Consider the following 15,134-nt stretch of genomic DNA (forward strand, 5'->3'; position numbering starts at 1 on the left):
GGAGTGTGGTTTTTGGGATGGGCTTGATTGGATTTGGAATTTTCAATGGAGGAGGGCACTGTTCCAATGGGAGTTGGAGCTTGTCAATCAACTGCATGAGAGGTTAAGGCCAGTGAGGTTGTCATCAGGTAGGGAGGACAATGTGGTGTGGAAGTTTGAAAATAAAGGTATTTTCTCTACTAGTTCTGTGATCCAGGCTATACAAGCGGAGACATTATCAGCTGAGATAACGAGTTATAGCTTCACGAGTTCCATTTGGAAAGGTTTCGTTCCTCCGAGAATTGAGCTCTTTGGGTGGTTTGTGCTAGTGGGTAGAGTTAACACCAAGGAGCGGCTGACTAAACTAGGAGTCAACATTCTGGGGGATAGTATGTGTGTACTGTGTACCAAGGAATTAGAATCTGTTGAGCATTTATTCCTTAGGTGTGAGGTAACATGGCAGGTGTGGTGCAAGTGGCTGAGGTTACTAGGAAGGGAGTGGGTGATTCCCGGAACTGTTAAAGAAATGTTTGAGAGTTGGCATGGAATGCATAATAGACAACAGGGGAAGAAGATGTGGATGTCAGTGTTCTTTGCAGTGATTTGGAACATCTGGTTGGAACGGAATGCACGAATCTTCAAGAATGCAAGAGCAAGCCTGGAGGTCATACACACAAGGACGTTGATGAGCTACACGGAATGGAGTGGTGGTGATCCTGGGGGAGGATGAGAGTACTGGGGATAGTAGGGGTTGGTTTTTTTGTTGGTAGCTAGTTATGTGTCTTCTTTTTTCTTTTATTTGCTCCACTTTAATGTGTTGAGCTTCCTTTGTTTCAAAAAAAAAAAGAAGATATTTTTGAAAAGATATGATTGAAATTAGTTTTTGAAAAAGATTTGATTTTTAAAATCACAATTAATGACTTGATTCACAAGAAATCACAGTATATGATTCTAGAACTCAAAGTTTGAATCTTTCTTAACAAGCAAGTAACAAACTTGAAATTTTTGAATCAAAACATTAATTGATGATGTTATTTTCGAAAATTATGAGATAAAGATAAGAAAAAGATTTTTGAAAAATATTTTTAAAATTTTCGAAAGTAATTAAGAAAAATGAAAAAAGATTTGGTTTTTGAAAAAGAATTTGAAAAAGATAAGATTTTTAAATTGAAAATTTGATTTGACTCATAAGAAATAATTGAATTTTAAAAATTTTTGAAAAAGTCAAATCTAATTTTCGAAATTTTGAGAGAGAAAAAGGGAAAGATTTTTTTTTTGAATTTTTAATGATGAGGGAGAAAAACACTAAAATGATGCAATGCATGAAGTTTTTAGATCAAAACAATGAATGCATGCAAGAATGCTATGAATGTCAAGATGAACACCAAGAACACTTTGAATGTCAAGATGAACACCAAGAACATATTTTTGAAAAATTTTTAATGCAAGGAAAACATGCAAGACACCAAACTTAGAAATCTTTCATGTTTAGACTCTATGGATGCAAAAATGCACATGTAAAACAAGAAAAGATGCAAAACAAGAAAACATCAAGATCAAACAAGAAGAATTACCAAGAACAACTTGAAGATCATGAAGAACACTATGAATGCATGAATTTTTTCGAAAAATGCAAGATGAATATGCAATTGACACCAAACTTATAACATGACACATGACTCAAACAAGAAACATGAAAAATATTTTTGATTTTTATGATTTTATGATTTTTTTGTATTTTCTTTTAATTAATTAAATTTTTTTTTTGAAAATCATTTTGAAAAAAAGAAAAATAAGGATTCCAAAATTTTTAATATGAATTCCAGGAATCTTATGCTCTTTAGTCTAAAGCTCCAATCAAAGGGTCAGGCATGGCTTAATAGCCAGCCAAGCTTTAGTATGTAACTCAAACATGACACGCCTAACATGCCCTATCCAGAAGAATTGGACATGGCTTTACAGCCAGCCATGCTTCAACATGCTTCATGAAACGTTAGAATTCATTCTTAAAAATTCTGAAGAAAAAATATATTTTTTTTGAAAACATTTTTATTTTAAAATTTTTTTTTCGAAAACAAAGGAGAAATTTTTGAAATATTTCTGAAAAATTTTTGAAAACAAAACAAAAAGAAAATTACCTAATCTGAGCAACAAGATGAACCGTCAGTTGTCCAAACTCGAACAATCCCCGGCAACGGCGCCAAAAACTTGGTGTTGTTGCCGGATCAAAACTTGGCACTGATGTTACCGGACCAAAAGCTTGCCGAAAACTCAAACAATCCCCGGCAACGGCGCCAAAAACTTGGTGCACGAAATTGTGATCTCTGGTAATGGCTCCAAAAACTTGGTGCTCTAATGTCAATTCATAATTTGTCACAACTTCGATACAACTAACCAGCAAGTGCACTGGGTCGTCCAAGTAATAAACCTTACGTGAGTAAGGGTCGATCCCACGGAGATTGTTGGTATGAAGCAAGCTATGGTCACCTTGTAAATCTCAGTCAGGCGGATATAAAATAATTATGGAGTTTTTGAAAATAATATAGTAAAATAAGGATAGAAATACTTATGTAAATCATTGGTGAGAATTTCAGATAGGCGCATAGAGATGCTTTCGTTCCTCTGAACCTCTGCTTTCCTGCTGTCTTCATCCAATCAGTCTTACTCCTTTCTATGGCTGGCTTTTTGTAAGGATGTCACCGGTGCCAATGGCTACTTTCAATCCTCTCGGGAAAATGGTCCAAATGCTCTGTCACAGCACGGCTAATCATCTGGAGGCATCACCCTTGTCGATAGTTGCATCCTATTCCTCTCTGTGAAAATGGTCCGATGCGCTGTCACTGCATGGCTAATCATCTTTGAGGTTCTCGATCATACTGGAAGAGAATTTACTATCCTTTTGCGTCTGTCACTACGCCCAGCACTCGCGAGTTTGAAGTTCGTCACAGTCATTCAATCCCAGAGTCCTACTCGGAATACCACGGACAAGGTTTAGACTTTCCGGACTCTCATGAGTGCCGCCATCAATCTAGCTTACACCACAAAGATTCTGATTAAGAGATCTAAGAGATACTCATTCAATCGAAGGTAGAACGGAAGTGGTTGTCAGGCACGCGTTCATAGGGAATGATGATGATTGTCACGTTCATCACATTTAGGTTGAAGTGCAAACGAATATCTTAGAAGCAGTAGTACTTTGCATTAATCTTTGAGGAACAGCAGAGCTCCACACCTTAATCTATGGAGTATAGAAACTCTACCGTTTGAAAATACATAAGTGAATAGAGGGTAAGCATGGCCTAGTGGCCAGCCTCCCATGGAGGTCTAGAGATCTAAAAATGATCAAAAGATGTTCCAAGATGTTCCAAGATGTCTAATACAATAGTAAAAAGTCCTATTTATAATAAACTAGCTACTAGGGTTTACAGAAGTAAGTAATTGATGCATAAATCCACTTCCGGGGCCCACTTGGTGTGTGCTTGGGCTGAGCTTGAAGTCTACACGTGGAGAGATCATTCTTGGAGTTGAATGCCAGCTTTTGTGCCATTTTGGGCGTTGAACTCCACTTTGCAACTTGTTTCTGGCGCTGGACGCCAGAATTGGGCAGAGAGCTGGCGTTGAACGCCAGTTTGCGTCATCTAAACTTGGGCAAAGTATGGACTAATATATATTGCTGGAAAGCCCAGGATGTCTACTTTCCAACGCAATTAGAAGCGCGCCATTTTGAGTTCTGTAGCTCCAGAAAATCCATTTTGAGTGCAGAGAGGTCAGAATCCAACAGCATCAGCAGTCCTTCTTCAACCTCTGAATCTGATTTTTGCTCAAGTCCCTCACTTTCAGCCAGAAAATACCTGAAATCACAGAAAAAAATACAAACTCATAGTAAAGTCCAGAAATTTGAATTTAACATAAAAACTAATAAAAACATCCCTAAAAGTAGCCAGATTCTACTAAAAACATACTAAAAACAATGCCAAAAAGCGTATAAATTATCCGCTCATCACAACACCAAACTTAAATTGTTGCTTGTCCCCAAGCAACAGAAAATCAAGTAGGATAAAAAAGAAGAGAATATACTATAAATTTCAAACTATCAATGAAACATAGCTCCAATTAGATGAGCGGGACTTGTAGATTTTTGCCTCTTGAATAGTTTTGGCATCTCACTTTATCCATTGAGGTTCAGAATGATTGGCATCTATAGGAACTCAGAGTTCAGATAGTGTTATTGATTCTCCTAGTTCAGTATGATGATTCTTGAACACAGCTATTTTATGAGTCTTGGCCGTGGCCCTAAACACTTTGTTTTCCAGTATTACCACCGGATACATAAATGCCACAGACACATAATTGGGTGAACCTTTTCAAATTGTGACTCAGCTTTGCTAAAGTCCCCAATTAGAGGTGTCCAGGGTTCTTAAGCACACTCTTTTTTTTGCTTTGGACCTTGACTTTAACCGCTCAGTCTCAAGTTTTCACTTGACACCTTCACGCCACAAGCACATGGTTAGGGACAGCTTGGTTTAGCCGCTTAGGCCAGGATTTTATTCCTTTTAGGCCCTCCTATCCACTGATGCTCAAAGCCTTGGGATCCTTTTTATTTAACCTTGCCTTTTGGTTTTAAGGGTTATTGGCTTTTTGCTCTTGCCTCTTGGTTTTAAGAGCTTTGGCTTTTTCTGCTTGCTTTTTATTTCCTTTCTTTTTTTTTTTTGCTATTTTTTTTCGCCTATTTTTTCTGCAAGCTTTGTTCTTTGCTGCTTTTTCTTGCTTCAAGAATCATTTTTATGATTTTTCAGATTATCAAATAACATGTCTCCTTGTCATCATTCTTTCAAGAGCCAACATATTTAACATTCTTAAACAACAACTTCAAAACATATATGCACTGTTCATGCATTCATTCAGAAAACAAAAAGTATTGTCACCACATCAATATAATTAAACTAAGTTCAAGGATAAATTCGAAACTCATGTACTTCTTGTTCTTTTGAATTAAAACATTTTTCATTTAAGAGAGGTGATGGATTCATAGGACATTCATAACTTTAAGACAAAGTTACTAACTACTAATGATCATGAAATGAAGACACAAACATAGATAAGCACTTTAACATAGAGAAAACGAAAACAGAGAATGTAAGAACAAGGAATGAGTCCACCTTAGTGATGGTGGCGTTTCCTTCTTGAGGAACCAATGATGTCCTTGAGCTCTTCTATGTCTCTTCCTTGTCTTTGTTGCTCCTCCCTCATTGCTTTTTGATCTTCTCTAATTTCATGAAGGATGATGGAGTGCTCTTGATGTTCCACCCTTAGTTGTCCCATGTTGGAACTTAATTCTCCTAGGGAGGTGCTGATTTGCTCCCAATAGTTTTGTGGAGGAAAATGCATTTGAGGCATCTCCGGGATCTCATGGTGATGAGATTCATGCGCCTCTTGAGCTCCATGAATGGGCTCTCTTGCTTGCTCCATCTTTTTCTTAGTGATGGGCTTCTCTTCCTCAATGTGAATGTCTCCTTCTATGAAAGCTCCAGCTGAGTAACATAGATGGCAAATAAGATGAGGAAAAGCTAGGCTTGCCCCAGGGGAGGGCTTTTCGGCTATTTTGTAGAGTTCAAGGGAGATGACTTCATGAACTTCTACTTCCTCTCCAATCATGATGCTATGAATCATGATGGCCTGATCCACAGTAACTTCAGATCGGTTGCCAGTGGGGATGATGGAGCGTTGGATGAACTCCAACCATCCACTAGCTACAGGCTTGAGGTCCAGTCTTCTTAATTGAACCGGCTTGCCTTTGGAGTCAATCTTTCATTGAGCTCCTTCCACACATATGTCCATGAGGACTTGGTCCAACCTTTGATTAAAGTTGGCCCTTCTAGTGTAGGGGCGTGCATCTCCTTGCATTATAGGCAAGTTAAACGCCAACCTCACATTTTCCGGACTAAAATCTAAGCATTCCCCCGGACCATGGTGAGATAATTCTTTGGGTTCGGGTTCTTACTTTGATCATGGTTCCTAGTGATCCATGCATTGGCATAGAACTCTTGAACCATTAGGATGCCGACTTGTTGGATGGGGTTTGTTAGAACTTCCCAACCTCTTCTTTGGATTTCATGTCGGATCTCTGGATACTCATTTCTTTTGAGCTTGAAAGGGACCTCGGGGATCACCTTCTTCTTGGCCACAACATCATAGAAGTGGTCTTGATGAGCTTTGGAGATGAATCTTTCCATCTTCCATGACTCGGAGGTGGAAGCTTTTGTCTTCCCTTTCCCTTTTCTAGAGGATTCTCCGGTCTTAGGTGCCATCAATGGTAATGAAAAAATAAAAAGCTTATGCTTTTACCACACCAAACATAGAATTTTGCTAGCCCTCAAGCAAGAGAAGAAAAAATAGATGAAGAAGAAGAAGAAATGGAGGCGAGGGAGAAGGGGTTGTGTTTCGGCCAAGAAGAGAAGAGAGGGTTGTGTTGTGTGAAAATGAAGAAGAATGGAGGACTTTATATAGTGGGGGGAGAGGGTGTTAGGTTCGGCCATTTAGGGTGGGTTGGGTGGGAAATTGATTTTGAATTTTGAAGGTAGGTGGAGTTTATGAGGTAGGTTTATGGGGAAGAGTGGATGGATGTGAGTGGTGAAGTGGTGATAGGGAAGAGAGATTGAGGTGATTGGTGAAGGGTTTTGGGGAAGAATGTTTATGGGATTGTGTGAAAGAGGGGTGAGAGAAAGTGAGTGGAGGTAGGTGGGAATCCTGTGGGATCCACAGATCTTGAGGTGATCCTGTGGGGTCCACAGATCCTGAGGTGTTCAAGGATTTACACCCTTGCACCAAATTAGGCATGCAAAATGCCCTTGCACACAATTCTAGGCGTTCAGTGCCAGATTGGTGCTTTTTCTGGGCGTTCAGCGCCAGCACTTCTTCAGGGTGCATTTCTGGCGTTCAAACGCCCAGATGCTGCCCATTTCTGGCATTCAGCACCAGAACCATGCTCTATTCTGGCGTTGAACGCCCAAAACATGCTTCTTACTGGCGTTTAAACGCCAGTAAGGTCTTCCTCCAGGGTGTGATTTTTCTTCTGCTGTTTTTGATTCCGTTTTTAATTTTTATATTTATTTTGTGACTCCACATGATCATGAACCTATAAAGAAATATAACTAAGAAAAATATAGTTAGATAAATAAAAATTAGGTTGCCTCCCAACAAGCGCTTCTATAATGTCAATAGCTTGACAGTGGGCTCTCATGGAGCCTCACAGATGTTCAGAGCATTGTTGAGACTCTCCAACACCAAACTTAGAGTTTGGATATGGGAGTTCAACACCAAACTTAGAGTTTGGTTGTGGCCTCCCGACACCAAACTTAGAGTTTGACTGTGGGGGCTCTGGTTGACTCTGTTTTGAGAGAAGCTTTTTATGCTTCCTCTCCATGTTTACAGAATGATGACCTTGAGTTGTAAACACAAGGGAGTCCCCATTCAATTGAAGGACTAATTCACCTCTGTCAACATCAATCACAGCTCATGCTGTGGCTAGGAAGGGTCTTCCAAGGATGATGAATTCATCCTCATCTTTCCCAGTATCTAGGACTATGAAATCAGCAGGGATGTAAAGGCCTTCAACCTTTACTAACACGTCCTCTACTTGTCCATAAGCCTGTTTTCTTGAATTGTCTGCCATCTCTAATGAGATTTTAGCAGCTTGCACCCCAAAGATTCCCAGTTTCTCTATTACAGAAAGGGGGCATGAGGTTTATTCCTGAACCAAGGTCACACAGAACCTTAAAGATCATGGTGCCTATGGTACAAGGTATTAAGAACTTTCCAGGATCCTGTTTCTTCTGAGGCAATGTCAGTTGATCCAGATCACTTAGTTCATTGGTGAACAAGGGAGGTTCATCTTCCCAAGTCTCAATACCAAATAATTTGGCATTCAGTTTCATGATTGCACCAAGGTACTTGGTAACTTGCTCTTCAGTAACATCCTCATTCTCTTCAGAAGAAGAATACTCATCAGAGCTCATGAAGGGCATAAGGAGGTTTAATGGAATCTCTATGGTCTCTAGATGAGTCTCAAATTCCTTTGGTTCCTCAGAGGGGAGCTCCTTATTGATCACTGGACGTCCCAGGAGGTCTTCCTCCTTGGGATTCACGTCCTCTCCCTCCCTTACTGGTTCGGCCATGGCAATTAATTCAATGGCCTTGCACTCTCCTTTTGGATTTTCTTCTGTATTGCTTGGGAGAGTACTAGGAGGGATTTCAGTGATCCTTTTACTCAGCTGGCCGACTTGTGCTTCCAAATTTCTAATGGAAGACCTTGTTTCATTCATGAAACTTACAGTGGCCTTGGACAAATCAGAGACTAAGTTTGCTAAATTAGAGGTATTTTGTTCAGAGTTCTCTGTCTGTTACTGAGCGGATGATGGAAAAGGTTTACTATTGGTAAACCTGTATCTTCCACCATTATTAAAGCCTTGTTGAGGCTTTTGTTGATCCTTCCATGAGAGATTTGGATGATTTCTCCATGATGGATTATAGGTGTTTCCATAAGGTTCACCTAAGTAATTCACCTCTGCTATTGCAGGGTTCTCAGGATCATAAGCTTCTTCTTCAGAAGATGCCTCTTGAGTACTGTTGGATGCAGCTTGCATTCCATTCAGACTCTGAGAAATCATATTGACTTGCTGAGTTAATATTTTATTCTGAGCCAATATGGCATTCAGAGTACCAATTTCAAGAACTCCCTTCTTCATAGGCGTCCCATTACTCACAGGATTCCTCTTAAAAGTGTACATGAACTGGTTATTAGCAACCATGTCAATGAGTTCTTGAGCTTCTGTAGGCATTTTCTATAGGTGAATGGATCCACCTACAGAAGTATCCAATGACATCTTTGATAGCTCAGATAAACCATCATAGAATATATCCAGGATGGTCCATTCTGAAAGCATGTCAGAAGGACACTTTTTGGTCAGTTGCTTGTATCTCTCCCAAGCTTCATAGAGGGATTCACCTTCCTTCTGTCTGAAGGTTTGAACATCCACTCTAAGCTTGCTCAGCTTTTGAGGAGGAAAGAACTTGGCTAAGAAAGCCGTGACTAGCTTGTCCCAAGAGTTCAGGCTATCTGTGGGTTGAGAATCCAACCACACTCTAGCTCTGTCTCTTACAGCAAAAGGGAAAAGCATGAGCCTGTAGACTTCAGGATCTACTCCATTAGTCTTAACAGTATCACATATCTGTAAGAATTCAGTTAAGAACTGAAAAGGATCTTCAGATGGAAGTCCATGAAACTTGCAGTTCTGCTGCATCAGAGAAACTAATTGAGGTTTCAGCTCAAAGTTGTTTGCTCCAATGGCAGGAATGGAGATGCTTCTTCCATGTAAATTGGAATTAGGTGCAGTAAAGTCACCAAGCATTCTCCTTGCATTATTGTTGTTGGGTTCGGCTGCCATCTCCTTTACTTGTTCGAAATTTTCAATAAGGTTGTCTCTGGATTGTTGTAATTTAGCTTCTCTTAGTTTCCTCTTCAGAGTCCTTTCAGGTTCTAGATCAGCTTCAACAAGAATGCCTTTTTCCTTGTTCCTGCTCATAAGAAAGAGAAGAGAACAAGAAAAGAAGAGGAATCCTCTATGTCACAGTAAAGAGGTTCCTTATTGTTAGTAGAAGAAGAAAAGGAATAGGGGTGAAGAAGAACGAAGAATCCAAACACAAAGGTAAGGATAGGAGCAGTGATGTGAGATGAGGGAGGAAAAATTTCGAAAATAATTTTTGAAAAAGAGTTAGTGATTTTCGAAAATAGTTTTTGAAAAAGGTTAGTAATTTTTGAAAATTAAAATCAAAAATTAAAATAATTAGTTAATCAAAAAGAATTTTTGAAAAAGAGGGAAGATATTTTCGAAAATTAGAGAGTGAGAGAGTTAGTTAGGTAGTTTTTAAAAAAGATAAGAAACAAACAAAAAGTTAGTTAGTTAGTTGAAACAAATTTGAAAAATAATTTTGAAAAGATAAGAAGTTAGAAAAGATATTTTGAAATCAAATTTTGAAAAAGATGGGATAAGAAGATATTTTTGAAAAGATATGATTGAAATTAGTTTTTGAAAAAATTTGATTTTTAAAATCACAATTAATGACTTGATTCACAAGAAATCACAGTATATGATTCTAGAACTCAAAGTTTGAATCTTTCTTAACAAGCAAGTAACAAACTTGAAATTTTTGAATCAAAACATTAATTGATGATGTTATTTTCGAAAATTATGAGATAAAGATAAGAAAAAGATTTTTGAAAAATATTTTTAAAATTTTCGAAAATAACTAAGAAAAATGAAAAAGATTTGGTTTTTGAAAAAGAATTTGATAAAGATAAGATTTTTAAATTGAAAATTTGATTTGACTCATAAGAAATAATTGAATTTTAAAAATTTTTGTAAAAGTCAAATCTAATTTTCGAAATTTTGAGAGAGAAAAAGGGAAAGATTTTTTTTTTTTGAATTTTTAATGATGAGGGAGAAAAACACTAAAATGATGCAATGCATGAAGTTTTTAGATCAAAACAATGAATGCATGCAAGAATGCAATGAATGTCAAGATGAACACCAAGAACACTTTGAAAACATTTTTATTTTAAAAGTTTTTTTTTCGAAAACAAAGGAGAAATTTTTGAAATATTTCTGAAAAATTTTTGAAAACAAAACAAAAAGAAAATTACCTAATCTGAGCAACAAGATGAACCATCAGTTGTCCAAACTCGAACAATCCCCGGCAACGGCGCCAAAAACTTGGTGTTGTTGCCGGATCAAAACTTGGCACTGATGTTACCGGACCAAAAGCTTGCCGAAAACTCAAACAATCCCTGGCAACGGCTCCAAAAACTTGGTGCACGAAATTGTGATCTCTAGTAATGGCTCCAAAAACTTGGTGCTCTAATGTCAATTCATAATTTGTCACAACTTCGATACAACTAACCAGCAAGTGCACTGGGTCGTCCAAGTAATAAACCTTACGTGAGTAAGGGTCGATCCCATGGAGATTGTTGGTATGAAGCAAGCTATGGTCACCTTGTAAATCTCAGTCAGGCGGATATAAAATAATTATGGAGTTTTCGAAAATAATATAGTAAAATAAGGATAGAAATACTTATGTAAATCATTGGTGAGAATTTCAGATAGGCGCATAGAGATGCTTTTGTTCCTCTGAACCTCTGCTTTCCTGCTGTCTTCATCCAATCAGTCTTACTCCTTTCTATGGCTGGCTTTTTGTAAGGATGTCACCGGTGCCAATGGCTACTTTCAATCCTCTCGGGAAAATTGTCCAAATGCTCTGTCACAGCACAGCTAATCGTCTGGAGGCATCACCCTTGTCGATGGTTGCATCCTATTCCTCTCTGTGAAAATGGTCCGATGCGCTGTCACTGCATGGCTAATCATCTTTGAGGTTCTCGAGCATACTATAATAGAATTTACTATCCTTTTGCGTCTGTCACTACGCCCAGCACTCGCGAGTTTGAAGTTCGTCACAGTCATTCAATCCCAGAGTCCTACTCGGAATACCACAGACAAGGTTTAGACTTTCCGGACTCTCATGAGTGCCGCCATCAATCTAGCTTACACCATGAAGATATTTTGAACTCCACTTTGCAACTTGTTTCTGGCGCTGGACGCCAGAATTGGGCAGAGAGCTGGCGTTAAACGCCAGTTTGCATCATCTAAACTTGGGCAAAGTATAGACTATTATATATTGCTGGAAATCCCTGGATGTCTACTTTCCAACGCAATTAGAAGCGCGCCATTTTGAGTTCTGTAGCTCCAGAAAATACATTTTGAGTGCAGGGAGGTCAGAATCCAACAGCATCAGCAGTCCTTCTTCAACCTCTGAATCTGATTTTTGCTCAAGTCCCTCAATTTCAGCCAGAAAATACCTGAAATCACAGAAAAACACACAAACTCATAGTAAAGTCCAGAAATGTGAATTTAACATAAAAACTAATGAAAACATCCCTAAAAGTAGCCAGATTCTACTAAAAACATACTAAAAACAATGCCAAAAAGCGTATAAATTATCCGCTCATCACAACACCAAACTTAAATTGTTGCTTGTCCCCAAGCAACTGAAAATCAAGTAGGATAAAAAGAAGAGAATATACTATAAATTTCAAACTATCAATGAAACATAGCTCCAATTAGATGAGCGGGACTTGTAGATTTTTTCCTCTTGAATAGTTTTGGCATCTCACTTTATCCATTGAGGTTCAGAATGAATGTCATCTATAGGAACTCAGAGTTCAGATAGTGTTATTGATTCTCCTAGTTCAGTATGATGATTCTTGAACACAGCTATTTTATGAGTCTTGGCCGTGGCCCTAAGCACTTTGTTTTCCAGTATTACCACCGAATACATAAATGTCACAGACACATAATTGGGTGAACCTTTTCAGATTGTGACTTAGCTTTGCTAAAGTCCCCAATTAGAGGTGTCCAAGGTTCTTAAGCACACTCTTTTTTTGCTTTGGACCTTAACTTTAACCGCTCAGTCTCAAGTTTTCACTTGACACCTTCACACCACAAGCACATGGTTAGGGACAGCTTGGTTTAGCCGCTTAGGCTAGGATTTTATTCCTTTAGGCCCTCCTATCCACTGATGCTCAAAGCCTTGGGATCCTTTTTATTTACCCTTGCCTTTTGGTTTTAAGGGTTATTGGCTTTTTGCTCTTGCCTCTTGGTTTTAAGAGCTTTGGCTTTTTCTGCTTGCTTTTTATTTCCTTTCTTTTGTTTTTTTTTGCTATATTTTTTCGCCTATTTTTTCTGCAAGCTTTGTTCTTTGCTGCTTTTTCTTGCTTCAAGAATCATTTTTATGATTTTTCAGATTATCAAATAACATGTCTCCTTGTCATCATTCTTTCAAGAGCCAACATATTTAACATTCTTAAACAACAACTTCAAAACATATATGCACTGTTCAAGTATTCATTCAGAAAACAAAAAGTATTGTCACCGCATCAATATAATTAAACTAAGTTCAAGGATAAATTCGAAACTCATGTACTTCTTGTTCTTTTGAATTAAAACATTTTTCATTTAAGAGCGGTGATGGATTCATAGGACATTCATAACTTTAAGACAAAGTTACTAACTACTAATGATCATGTAATGAAGACACAAACATAGATAAGCACTTTAACATAGAGAAAACGAAAACAGAGAATCTAAGAACAAGGAATGAGTCCACCTTAGTGATGGTGGCGTTTCCTTCTTGAGGAACCAATGATGTCCTTGAGCTCTTCTATGTCTCTTCCTTGTCTTTGTTGCTCCTCCCTCATTGCTTTTTGATCTTCTCTAATTTCATGAAGGATGATGGAGTGCTCTTGATGTTCCACCCTTAGTTGTCCCACGTTGGAACTTAATTATCCTAGGGAGGTGTTGATTTGCACCCAATAGTTTTATGGAGAAAAATGCATTTGAGGCATCTCCGGGATCTCATGGTGATGAGATTCATGCGCCTCTTGAGCTCCATGAATGGGCTCTCTTGCTTGCTCCATCTTTTTCTTAGTGATGGGCTTCTCTTCCTCAATGTGAATATCTCCTTCTATGAAAGCTCCAGCTGAGTAACATAGATGGCAAATAAGATGAGGAAAAGCTAGCCTTGCCCCAGGGGAGGGCATTTCGGCTATTTTGTAGAGTTCAAGGGAGTTGACTTCATGAACTTCTACTTCCTCTCCAATCATGATGCTATGAATCATGATGGCCCGATCCACAGTAACTTCAGATCGGTTGCTAGTGGGGATGATGGAGCGTTGGATGAACTCCAACTATCCCCTACCTACAGGCTTGAGGTCCAGTCTTCTTAATTGAACCGGCTTGCCTTTGGAGTCAATCTTCCATTGAGCTCCTTCCACACATATGTCCATGAGGACTTGGTCCAACCTTTGATTAAATTTGGCCCTTCTAGTGTAGGGGCGTGCATCTCCTTGCATTATAGGCAAGTTAAACGCCAACCTCACATTTTCCGGACTAAAATCTAAGTATTTCCCCCGGACCATGGTGAGATAATTCTTTGGGTTCGGGTTCTTACTTTGATTATGGTTCCTAGTGATCCATGCATTGGCATAGAACTCTTGAACCATTAGGATGCCGACTTGTTGGATGGGGTTTGTTAGAACTTCCCAACCTCTTCTTTGGATTTCATGTCGGATCTCCGGATACTCATTTCTTTTCAGCTTGAAAGGGACCTCGGGGATCACCTTCTTCTTGGCCACAACATCATAGAAGTGGTCTTGATGAGTTTTGGAGATGAATCTTTCCATCTTCCATGACTCGGAGGTGGAAGCTTTTGTCTTCCCTTTCCCTTTTCTAGAGGATTCTCCGGTCTTAGGTGCCATCAATGGTAATGGAAAAACAAAAAGCTTATGATTTTACCACACCAAACATAGAATTTTGCTCGCCCTCGAGCAAGAGAAGAAAGAATAGATGAAGAAGAAGAAGAAATGGAGGCGAGGGAGAAGGGGTTGTGTTTCGGCCAAGAAGAGAAGAGTGGGTTGTGTTGTGTGAAAATGAAGAAGAATGGAGGACTTTATATAGTGGGGGGAGAGGGTGTTAGGTTCGGCCATTTAGGGTGGGTTGGGTGGGAAATTGATTTTGAATTTTGAAGGTAGGTGGAGTTTATGAGGTAGGTTTATGGGGAAGAGTGGATGGATGTGAGTGGTGAAGTGGTGATAGGGAAGAGAGATTGAGGTGATTGGTGAAGGGTTTTAGGGAAGAGTGTTTATGGGATTGTGTGAAAGAGGGGTGAGAGAAAGCGAGTGTAGGTAGGTGGGAATCCTGTGGGGTCCACAGATCCTGAGGTGTTCAAGGATTTACACCCTTGCACCAAATTAGGCATGCAAAATGCCCTTGCACACAATTCTAGGCGTTCAGTGCCAGATTGGTGCTTGTTCTGGGTGTTCAGCGCCAGCTCTTCTTCAGGGTGCATTTCTGGCATTCAAACGTCCAGATGCTGCCCATTTCTGGCATTCAGCGCCAGAACCATGCTCTGTTCTGGCGTTGAACGCCCAAAACATGCTTCTTACTGGCGTTTAAATGCCAGTAAGGTCTTCCTCCAGGGTGTGATTTTTCTTCTGCTGTTTTTGATTCCGTTTTCAATTTTTATATTTATTTTGTGACTCCACATGA

The 15,134-nt window shown here is 39.1% G+C and overlaps 1 non-coding gene across 1 annotated transcript; it reads left to right on the top strand.

Moving 5' to 3' along the window:
• The first annotated feature begins 8,915 nt into the window (after nt 1-8,915).
• Nucleotides 8,916-9,023, top strand: LOC112787274 (small nucleolar RNA R71). Its single transcript, XR_003194695.1, has one exon. It is a non-coding gene; the product is annotated as a small nucleolar RNA R71 (small nucleolar RNA).
• The last annotated feature ends 6,111 nt before the right edge of the window (nt 9,024-15,134 follow it).

The sequence above is a fragment of the Arachis hypogaea genome, chromosome 20 (genome assembly GCF_003086295.3).
Source record: "Arachis hypogaea cultivar Tifrunner chromosome 20, arahy.Tifrunner.gnm2.J5K5, whole genome shotgun sequence".
Taxonomy (NCBI): Eukaryota; Viridiplantae; Streptophyta; class Magnoliopsida; order Fabales; family Fabaceae; genus Arachis; species Arachis hypogaea.